The sequence below is a fragment of the Dunckerocampus dactyliophorus genome, chromosome 11, assembly GCF_027744805.1.
Source record: "Dunckerocampus dactyliophorus isolate RoL2022-P2 chromosome 11, RoL_Ddac_1.1, whole genome shotgun sequence".
NCBI classification, from domain to species: domain Eukaryota; kingdom Metazoa; phylum Chordata; class Actinopteri; order Syngnathiformes; family Syngnathidae; genus Dunckerocampus; species Dunckerocampus dactyliophorus.
Genome location: NC_072829.1, coordinates 24,568,316 through 24,579,098, shown reverse-complemented (window position 1 = coordinate 24,579,098; position 10,783 = coordinate 24,568,316). Strand labels below are relative to the sequence as shown.

The following is a 10,783-nucleotide window of genomic DNA, read 5'->3' as shown; positions in this document are numbered from 1 at the left end:
TGGTAATGGTTTCACTTTATTTCAAACATCCAAGTGTGTGTGTAACACAGTTCAGGTCCCCATCCTGGCCGGGCCTCAAACCCACGTCCGCAGATCTCTGCTGATTGAGAGCTGAGCAGTGCTAGCCAACTGTCAACTTGTTGTGTAGTGCAGCTCTTAAAGTGTCAGGGAGTGAGATTTACCAACGTACTTATCGCACAGCCACACCTTCTGGCATCCGTTACACTTGCACTTACACAATTCAAAATGTCCAAAAAGGAGTAGGTAGAAGCAGAGCTTATTGAATCCTACCCCTTCTCCATACCACAGCAATTAATACATTTGTTCAATCTAGTGAGGTCTAACACAAGAGCGCCTGCCTTTATAAAAACCAATAATACAGTTACTAATTATACATTGTTGTGGCTGCAGTGGTGTAGAACTGCAGTTCAACATGCAGAGAAGTGTTTCTAATAGTATGTCCCTTTGATGCAATGCACCACTGCAAACTGCAACCACAATAATAAACATATCACAACACCCATAAGTGTTTTATTATAGAGTGTAGAGTATATTCTGTCATGAGTGGGCACATCATGACATGCAGTCGTGGCAGCTCACACCAGAAGCTTATTCATTATTCATCACTATTCATGTTGCTTGCAGTCGCCCTGTTATGATACAGTCCTATCCGGAGTGGCCGACACCTGATTTGCTCCGCTCCTCCGTCGGGCGGTGCGTGGCCCTGCGTCGTCCGCCTGTGCGCGCTCATAGGTCGGATCCAGAAGGCTCGGAGAGGAGGAGGGGGGATCATACTGCAAGGCGGGGGGGGAGAGGTCCAGCTGCAAAAAAAAAAAGAACCGTGACAATGGCAACATCAAGCATCTCCTAAACGGCAGTCAAGAAAGGGGGGGCGGGATTTCGGACGTGCTTGTCCGCCTTGTGAGGGTCTCTTCCTGGAATACGAATCGTAGCATGGAGCGGCGCGGGAGAGGAAAGTCGCCGTGTCTCCATCACTGAGAGGCGCGTCCACCTGCTAACTGGAGGCCCGGGCTGCTGGTGCTGCTGGCTGGTGGAGGGAAAGGGAAGCAAGCAAGCAAGCGAAGCAGGCTGGCCGGCCGGGCTGGTGGGTGGGGGACATGCAGCGGGGACGTGTTTGCATTTGGGAGGAAAGAAGACGCACATTCTCACATTCAGTCCGAAGCTCTTGTGGAGGATCCATTTGCGACGCGGGGGGAAAGACGCAGTTTTTTTGGGCGCAGACGCTCTGGAGGTAGGCAGAGAAATGTTCTTATTATTACCATCGCTATTAATGTGGGCGTGATGTGTGTTTGAATAGGGCAGCTTTACATATACACAGGCCAGCACTGCTTTCATCCTCCATCAGACATTTTTATTTTATTCCAAGGGAGCATGCAGCAGCCTCCTTGGGACAGCTGTCGTATAGCCTGCACACGTTCAGCCATCGATTACCTATTTGCTGAAAAAACAAAGAAAAAAAAACACACTTACACTACACACAGGCATACATTTGATGCATTCATGCTCCAAAAACATCCTTTGGTGTTGTAGTTTTAAACAAATAATGAGCTGTCATTTTAAATTCCCCCCCCCCCCCCCCCCCCCCACACACACACACATACACACACACATATATATACTGCCCAATTGAACATGAGTGAAATAGTCCCCAGTAATGAATGATTCATGAATGAGATATTGAACCCTCAATGTCGGTTAACACACCTTCTCAGGGAGAGGCCCCTCCCTTTCTAAAAGGATTCCTAGTATAAATATTATTATTATAAGTGACCCCAACATGGTGGCAGTGGAGCACACCAGTGCACCGCCTGAATGCCTTCACAGTCCAGTCGGGTCACTGGATCACTAGCATCATGTTTACTGGGCGTCCCATGCACAGTCAGCCATGCTTGCACAGAGCTGCACAAGCAATGTGGACAATGTGGCGTTGCTGTCAAAGAGAACTGCATTGGAAAGTGTTTTTCAATGCATTCCGCACAGGTATCGACCTCACTTTTTTTCTTGAAGTTTCACAGACAATTGGATCTTTTGAGGCCAGCTCGCTGCAGTGAGGCTGCGTTTAGTAAAATGCTTATCAGTCCTCCTTCCCTCATGTGAAGACAGCACTGCAAACCAGATGGAAGGCCATGCATTGATTGAGTCAAAGAGAGCCCATAAGAGGGTTAAATTGAGTTGACACATTGATGTGGGTGTCATTATCATGTGTGAAGGCACCGTGTGCGCCATTGGGCCCCCAGGCGACGTGACGTTTGCATGCAGGGGGTTGGTGGTAGTGGTAGCGGGGGGGGCGTCCTTCTTGGTCTGGGCTGGTGTGAAGAATCTAGATGTGAAAGGGTGCTTTCACAACTGTAGTTTTCTTTCTCTCAATGAATCACTTCTCTGCCTTGGTTCGGTTCCTTTTTACGCGGTAAAAATATCCATGTGTCACAACATACCATGTGGCATGTCTCTCTTCTCCTATTGGGCGCAAGAATGTAAACAGGAAGAAGGTTTAGGGTATGGAGTACTGGCTGAAACAGAAGTCGCTTTCTTTTAATGGACAATTTATCAGGCCACAGCATCAATTAGCCAAGCATACTTCAACGGGAACATCTCGCAAATTAGCATCGTTCATGTGGTGAAAAGAAGGGTGATGCTATGAAACAACACATACATGCAAAACCGAAGACGGCTCTACTCTCTATCGATGCATTTTCACTGGAAAAAACAGGTACTACCTGGTATCACTCACTCACTCATTGATCAAGCAGATACCTAATAATCACGTTCTGTACCATATCTGGGTTCATGACATAATAAAATGACAAAAATAAACACACATGCTACCACAAGATTACCCTGGATGCTGCGGTGTTATACTCCGTAGTCTCCACTTTGTTGCATTGCTCTGTTTTGTGCTTGGGCCCACTTAACAACTACAGTTTGGCTAGTGTGAGTGTACTCAATTGTGCCCTCTTCTTTGTAGAAGAGGTAGTGGACGTGTGACATAGAATCACAGAAAGACTTGCAGATTCTTGATCTTCTTAATGATAACCGACTCAATGAATAATCCATCCAGCTTCTATGCCGCCTATCCTCACTAGGGTCGCGGGTATGCTGGAGCCTATCCCAGCTAACTTTGGGAGAGAGGCGGGGTACACCCTGGACTGGTCGCCAGTCAATCGTAGGGCACATGCAGACAAAGAGATGCCCAATGGAGATTCGAACCCGGATCTTCCCGATCTCCTGACTGGGTGGCCAACATGCTAACCACTAGGATTCAAAATGATCCAAGCGTGAAACCCACAGCACGCTCTCAACTACCGTACATTTGTGTTCGTAATAAAGACGCATCTTTTAATTTATGGGCTCTTCTCACAAAAATGAATGACAGTGGCAACATTGCACACAATACAGTATATATAGCAAGAACAATTCTAAACAAGACTGGAAGTTTTCCTCTAGGTCATAGAAATTATAGTAATACAGCGCAATAGAACATGCAATTACCCCTCTTGGAAGTAATTAATGACAGCAGCAACCTTGTTCAAAATAAATAATCAGGACCACTCCAAAAGACTGTGAATGGTCTACGACTGTCTAAGTCAGAGAAAATGCAGCAATACAGCATCATGAAGGGATGGGGTGTGAACGCTGGGCGGCAGGAGCCAGGAGAGGGAGCGGGTATTGTGCCCAAATCCAGCATGACACAAATGGCCTCGTGTGAGTACGCCCTTAGTCTCCTGTTGTGCAAACTTTGTCTCTAGTCAAATATCGGGTCCTATGATTTACGCGTTAATGGAATCTCAGACGGAATCGCGAAATTGGCCAATAAAAACGGAATCTGCTGTTAAATGCGGAGTCTTGCGTAAATTGACATAACGTGAATGAAGTGTTGTCATTGTGAGGAGAAGGAACGTTTGTGTGGGGAAGTATTGCCCCCACGGACCACTCAATCGTGAAGGAATCTCATCACAAACACTAGCCAAACTAAAAATGTCGAGACGGCGACTTGAAACACTGGCAAAAGTTGCTGAAAAAACTTAGAAACTCTTGTCTTTCGGAATGTGAAGGGACGCTAGCGGGTTTAGCTCAGTTTAGCAGAGCATGTTAGTGCAACTGTGTGTGTGTGAGTCAGGCTGCATGTGTGTGTTTTAGGGGGCTATCCACACGGAAACGTTTTCAGGTCCAAACGGCAAAGTATTTTAGAATTTCAGCCTCTCATCCACATGGAAACAGTGTTCTGCGTGCCCTGAAAACGGCTTCCAGAGTGGGTAATATCTGAAAATGCCGGCTTGTCGTTTTTGTATAGAGAAAAACGGCCGAACCGCTGCTTTTCAGAAACGATGACGTCACCGATTCGTCGCCATCACGTGATCATAAGTGAACCAACATAATATCTCAATATTTGGATGGACATGACTCACCCCGGTCGACATTCTCCTGATATTTTGTTGTCTTTTTCTCCAAAATGACTCGTAGAAGCAATTCCACTTCATCGTAAGTCTCGATGAGCGGACGAACTTACGCGCATGCGTTCTTTCTTCTTGTGTCACGTGGTTCCGTCTGCATTTCTGTTTAGAGCGCCACACGTGCCTTGTGCCTTGTGTACTACATCGTTTTCAATCAATGATCCGTTCCTGTCTGGATGCAACTATTTACTAATCCGCCACAGTGTAGATGCACATTTTTTTCAATCCACCACCAAAAAAATCCCAGGAACGTTCCTATGTGGACAGGGCTCGAGAGTGTGTGTTTTACTGCCTGTTAATGCAAATGTTTTACCATGCCGGCTGATGTCGTTCAAGTTCTGAGTGAAATAAGGATGAGAGGCACATTTATTGTTGCTCATTGTCAACACACATTGTCAACACACACAACACACTTCCGGCCTTCAAAATAAGAGCAGTTTGTTAAGGATTTTGTGTGTGCAGAGGGTGACATCCCCTTAGAAAAGTCAGCCAAGTTACATCTGTTTCTGAACTACTGGTCAAAATTGGCCAATGGTGTATTGCATCAATAAATGTAAGGATTTTTGCATTTAATAAGCTGACATTTTATTCATTATCACAAAAGTTCACACTGTTTGCTGGTAAAATGAGCGTAAAAAGTAAGAAAAATAAAACAGATTTCATAGCCACTTGTAATGAATGAAATACACCACACCCTGCTTCTCCTACCTGGTTGTGTGTTTCGGTCTGACTGATGTGTTCAATGTGGAAAATATGGAAAACCAGTTGCTCCAAACCGAGGTGGAGAGATTTATCAAATTTCCAGTTGTTTCTGATTAAGGCCAGATTGCTGTCTTGGTTGGTTTGATTTGTTTCGCAACACAGTTTGACCTTTTTATACCTAACAAACTGCACTAGGTGGAAAACGAACCAAAGGGTTGAAGTGTAAAGGCACCCTGAGAGGACATATCATCCCTGTCTGCCTCCTTGCCCTGGCCTTAACTGACATCCACTTTGGGTAACTTGGATGAGAAGGCGATCCCAGTGACACATTTCGGCAACACAGTTCTGCTAGCAGCTTTGCCTGAAATGTGTTTGAAAATGCTGCCCGAATGTTATGTTGCAGCCATAAAGGCAGCAGCTTGTGTACATAGTCTCTCATCGCTGTGTGCTCCATGGCTCCTCCTGCTTTCCAGCCGCAGGCGCATGAACCAGCTTCTACAAGCTACTATAGTAGTCAGTCCACAGAGAATGAACTAAACCTCATCCGCGCAGCCAGCCATTCCACTTACATGCAAGGATCATGCCTCTTATTGATATTTTACACCTTGCATCACCATAAATCAGAATGAAGAAATAAGAAGCTTGTTACCTAGAACTGGCATGCTCTGAATGACAAATGATTTTTTTTTGCTTCTATAAGGCATCCCACCGAGGTTTATGTCTGGAATCCTGCCCTTTTATTCCCCTATCTCTGCTGCACAAGCACATTGATCCCATTGGGGCGGGTTGAACGTGTGTGTTTGGGTCAGTAACAATGTATGCAGAGCCCCGCTGCGTTTGGGCTGTGACATGTCATGCTGAGGCCCGGCAGCTCCAGTCTTTCTGTGCGATGCAGGCTTTCTGTAATTAAAGGCAGAGGTAAGAGCAGGGGAGCAGGCCGGGCTCTGATTGCTTTTCATAGCTGCGAGCACACAGAGAGCTGCAGCGTGTCCTCGGGGGACTGAGGCGCTGTTGAGCTCTTCTGCTGCCAGCTCTGTAACACCACCCCTACCCCCACCCAGACGAGGACTCCAAAACATACATCCCAGCACACACACCTTTCTGCTTGGAAATATATGTGCATATTAGTAGCGTGTGGCGGTTTTATTAATTAAAAACAGCACAATCAGAAATGCATGAATGCTTTGATTGGCTCGTAACAATGGCAGAGCAGTTCAATTTTAGCATAGGTTATCTGTGGTTGTGTCAGGCCTGTTCAGGGGCAGATGTGTACCCCTACCTTACTTTGCTTCCCCCAGCAGATGCCAGACTGAAATGGGCTGCACAGGTGCTTCATAGTGTGAGCAAGGGTGTACTCACATGCCAGGCCTCTCGCACCATGTGCACTTCCCCCTTCGCTCACATTCTTTATCAGGCACACAAATACACTTGTGGTTTTTGACTTTTGTACTGTTTAGAGTTATTTCTGTTATGAAATGATTAGATTATCATTAGCGTTACAGTCATACAACGATTACGCCACTTTGTGCGCTTACATGTGCGTGTGCATGATCATTCGTGCCGTGCCCTCACCCACCTTTTTCACTCGTAGCAAAGAGAGGTAAAGTCCAAAATAAGGTTGTGTATCGTTTACATGTTATCCGACATTGGCTCCAAATCTGTACTTTTTTTGAAGCAGTGCCGATACTTAAACGTTGCCCGAAACTGGCTCTTAAAAGAAAATTCAATTTTATGCAAAATAACAGTGGTAAGTAGTTTATTTAACTAATTGCATTGCATTTTTTTGTGTAATTAATGCATGCACATCATGGCAAGCCATACCTCTGTTAGGACTCTAGCAGTCTTCTATTTTCTATATAAGACAGACATTCATTTCATTTGAAGTTGTTAATAAACATACAGTACCTTAAATATCCAGTAATTCCTCATTTAACGTTGTTATAAGTGAATTTTTGCGAAGTAGAATTCCTTATTTATAAATGGGATACTTGCATAATTATAGCACAGAAAACCTGTTTACAACCCTCTTAATACAGTTTTTAACAATATTAGAGCCATGACATGAAATAACACCCCTATAGTCACATTTACACTCGTATTACCCAATATGGTAGACATAATAACAGAAAATAGACATATTAGACATAGAAGACATAACATAAACTCGCACATTAGCACTGGGAGAATTCCTTGGTTTTTTTCTGGACAGTGTCCTTCCTGCAGTGGCTAATGTCTCATCACTGACACCTAGTGACCGGTGTAGAATACTACATGTCACGTCTTCTGAATGCTTTATACAGTATTTGTATTTTAGTTCATTTCGCTACTATTTTTCTGCTTGAAAATGCTTAATATAGGAGAAGAATATGTACAATTGGGGTAAAAATGCTTTTTTGACTAATAATAGGCCGTAGCCATGCAACAGGCAGTTAACCTTCACCGTCGACCGTCTTTTTCCATTCTGTATGGTCCTAGCCAGTGGTTTTCAAAGTGTGAGGCAGGCCTCCCCCGGGGGGTGCTAAAAGACTACAGGAGAGGTGCAGTTGCTTGAGAAAAGTAAAGAAAAAGATATATTGCAAACCTGCTAAGCTAATTTCAGTTATGTTTAAAGGCAAAATAAATGGATTTTTAGGTGATATGGTGAGAGAGTAAGCAGAGTCTGGGGTGAGCAGGAAACGCCACGAAATATGCACCAGAAAATCAGGTTTTCGGGGCGTAGGGGAGGCCGCAAGCGTGTTATGTTCTCCGAGGGGAGGCTCACAGTGCCACATTTTGAAACCCCCTGATTTAAGCATCTCAGACAGTAGTTTTCAGGTGGGTATGTTGTTTTGGGAGACGTGTGTGTGTTTACATGATTGCTGTGTGTCCAGTCTCTCTGCTTACACTGCAGTCACTGCAGACATTTCATCTTTATCCGCATACGATTGAGGTCTGAATTTATCAACTCAGTGATGTGTTATTCTGCGACCTGCCGTCCATTCATATCTCGACAGTTCACTTTCATCTTTTAAAACTTATCCTCCTTTTTGGAAGAAGAAAGAGGATTAGGTTATAAGAGAACAAGGAGGACAAGAGACAGGTGAAATATTAAATAGTCTTCTTGTTGAGTTCACATAAAGTCGATCTTCTTTGAAAATTAAAAAAAGGCACTCGTTGTCAGTCTGCTTTAAACCTCAGAATGTCTTGAATGTGCACATTTTAGTAGGACTTAAACAAAATAGTTGTCCCATGCCACTTCGCGGTTCGCTTTTTGCGGCTTCACTCTATCATGGTTTTTCAAAAATATATTAATTGAATTAATCATGCAGTTTCATTGCCCAAATTGATCATTTTCTGGCATAAAAAAATTGCTAAATGAACTAAAATACATCCATAATTCATTCAGAAGACACATTCAAAGACACTCTGTAGTATTCTACATTGGCCACTAGGTGTCATTAATGTTACTGTAATGTTCGGTGAGACACACAATCAGACTTGATTGCCGAAACAACAGGCTTTTATTACAGGTTTGAATTGTCTCACAAAAGGCACAATAATCCTGAATAAATATACCTAATAAAAACACAGGCTGTTGTTGCGGTCATAACCCACGCTAAAACTAAAGGTTTAAAGGTAAAGGTGACTATGGGGTGTTAGCTCATGCCTAGAGGGCTCTAATATTGTTAAAATCCATATTTAGAAGGAAAACAGGTTTTCTTCAAAAATATTCCATTAATAAATTAGGAATCCTGCTTCACGGAAATTGACTTATCACAGTCGGGTCTGGAACCACTCAACTACGATAAACAAGGGATTACTGTAAAGTAGGGATGCTCCAATCATTGTTTTATGCTGCTGATTCCGATACTGATCATCCAGGAGTGAAATCGGCCGATACCGATCACATGGATTAATTATACATTTTTCAATTTATTTATAATGCAATTGTCAAACGATATAATGCTAATCATGCTATTATTAATATTGCTATTGGCCAGACGTGTCGTATAAAGGGGAAAGGTCTGGACAATTCCAAGGTCCCTTTACTGACAGTGGACCCAAAAAATAGGTCATTACTAATAAAATGATTAATTAATTAATAAAGAGGACCTTTTTGTTCATGGGACCCAGAATTCCTGGCAATACCCCTGCTACTGGCCATATGTTATGAAAAAAGGAACCATAAAATCATTAAAAATTTTGACAGAAACATATTTGACTTACTTTTTGAAGAGAACATATATCACTGGTGAAACTTCCAGAGGATGACACGCCTTCTTTAAGGATTCTTTGGATGTGAGAGCACGTTGGTGGAACTTCCAGGTACGTGAGAAAGCACTCTGCGGACCTGGTGTCTTCCACTGCTGCGAAAGGCTGGTCATCTCATCCGATGAATTCAATTATTTTTTAGGTTATTAGTTACACACATATGGGCGAGTGTTAGCCTCATGGCTGCGTTCGCTGCTGTTGGACAGCCTTGAAAACTCACCATAGTCCATCAAGTGCTTGTTCTTCAAATGCCGTATTATTGTTAACGTGCTAACCCCGCAAGGTAGTTTCCGTTTCATGTGTTGGCAGTTAAATTCCACACGGCAGACATGATTGTTATTGTGAGAAAAGTGGGAGGCAGACTCTGCCAAAGACTTTAGATAGGTGAGACACTATACTACACGAAAGGATCGCTGCGGCCTGCAATAGTGCTAGCCACAGGTTATCGGGTTTTGTGATCGGTGTTGGAAGATGTTTATCGGCACATGCCGATTTGTGATTTTTCTCCGAAATCGGCCGATACTGATCGGCGGCCGATCGATCGGAGCACGACTACTGCAAACATTACAAGATCCCTGGACTTTTCCACAAGCCTTGAAATGTGGCTTCAACTTTTCTGTTCTTAAGGGAAAACTGGACTTTTTTGGGAATTTTTTATGTGAGACAAAAACACATGTTTGACAAAAACCTCCAGCGTTTTATATACATGCTGTAACCATGTACACATTCACGATAACATGTCATATTCACCGTATTTTGGTCATTTTCAACATTGATTTCACAGAGCACACAGCAAGTATTGCTACTTCTGTCAACAACAGAAGTAGAGAGCGCGTTTTGTGTTTGCTGCCACTAATCATGGCAGGCTTTTTGTGCTACGACTACTTGGGGACAAATGATGATCCACAACCTCATCTAGACGCTGAGTGGGCAAAAGGAGAGGGTGAAACGTCGGAGCAGACAGGGGCCGAGAGAGTCAGCACCAGCATGACTTGGTGGTGCAAAGTAGTTCCTCAGCATTAGCTCTTACAATAACAATGTCACTATAGCTTGGGTAATATGTTAGTCACGGCATGTAAATGGAGCATAGTTGACGGTTTTTAGATGTTTTTTTAGAGGACTTTATAAATTAAATAGGTGACTCCTCATTACATGCATTGTTAGTGAAAAACTGGCAGCACGAGGTTTCTATCTACAGAACACAGTTAGGGAAAAGACATGTGTTCTCGTCTCATATAGGAATTGCGGATGATGGGCAAAATTCCCCCAAAAAGTGCAGTTTTCCATTTCTGTATTAGTCATTTCTATAGTATCAGGTGCAAATGTAACATTTGTGTTTATCCAAATTGATATCTCAA

The 10,783-nt window shown here is 43.4% G+C and overlaps 1 protein-coding gene across 2 annotated transcripts in view; it reads left to right on the top strand.

The window, feature by feature from the left end:
• The first annotated feature begins 792 nt into the window (after positions 1-792).
• Positions 793-10,783, top strand: part of nexmifb (neurite extension and migration factor b) — a 111,366-nt gene continuing 101,375 nt past the window's right edge. Inside the window, exon 1 of one of the 2 annotated variants that reach the window (XM_054791462.1) lies at positions 793-1,252. The gene's annotated coding sequence lies outside the window, so the exon portion shown is untranslated. The remainder of the gene's footprint in view (positions 1,253-10,783) is intronic. The other variant, XM_054791463.1, reaches the window with a different exon arrangement.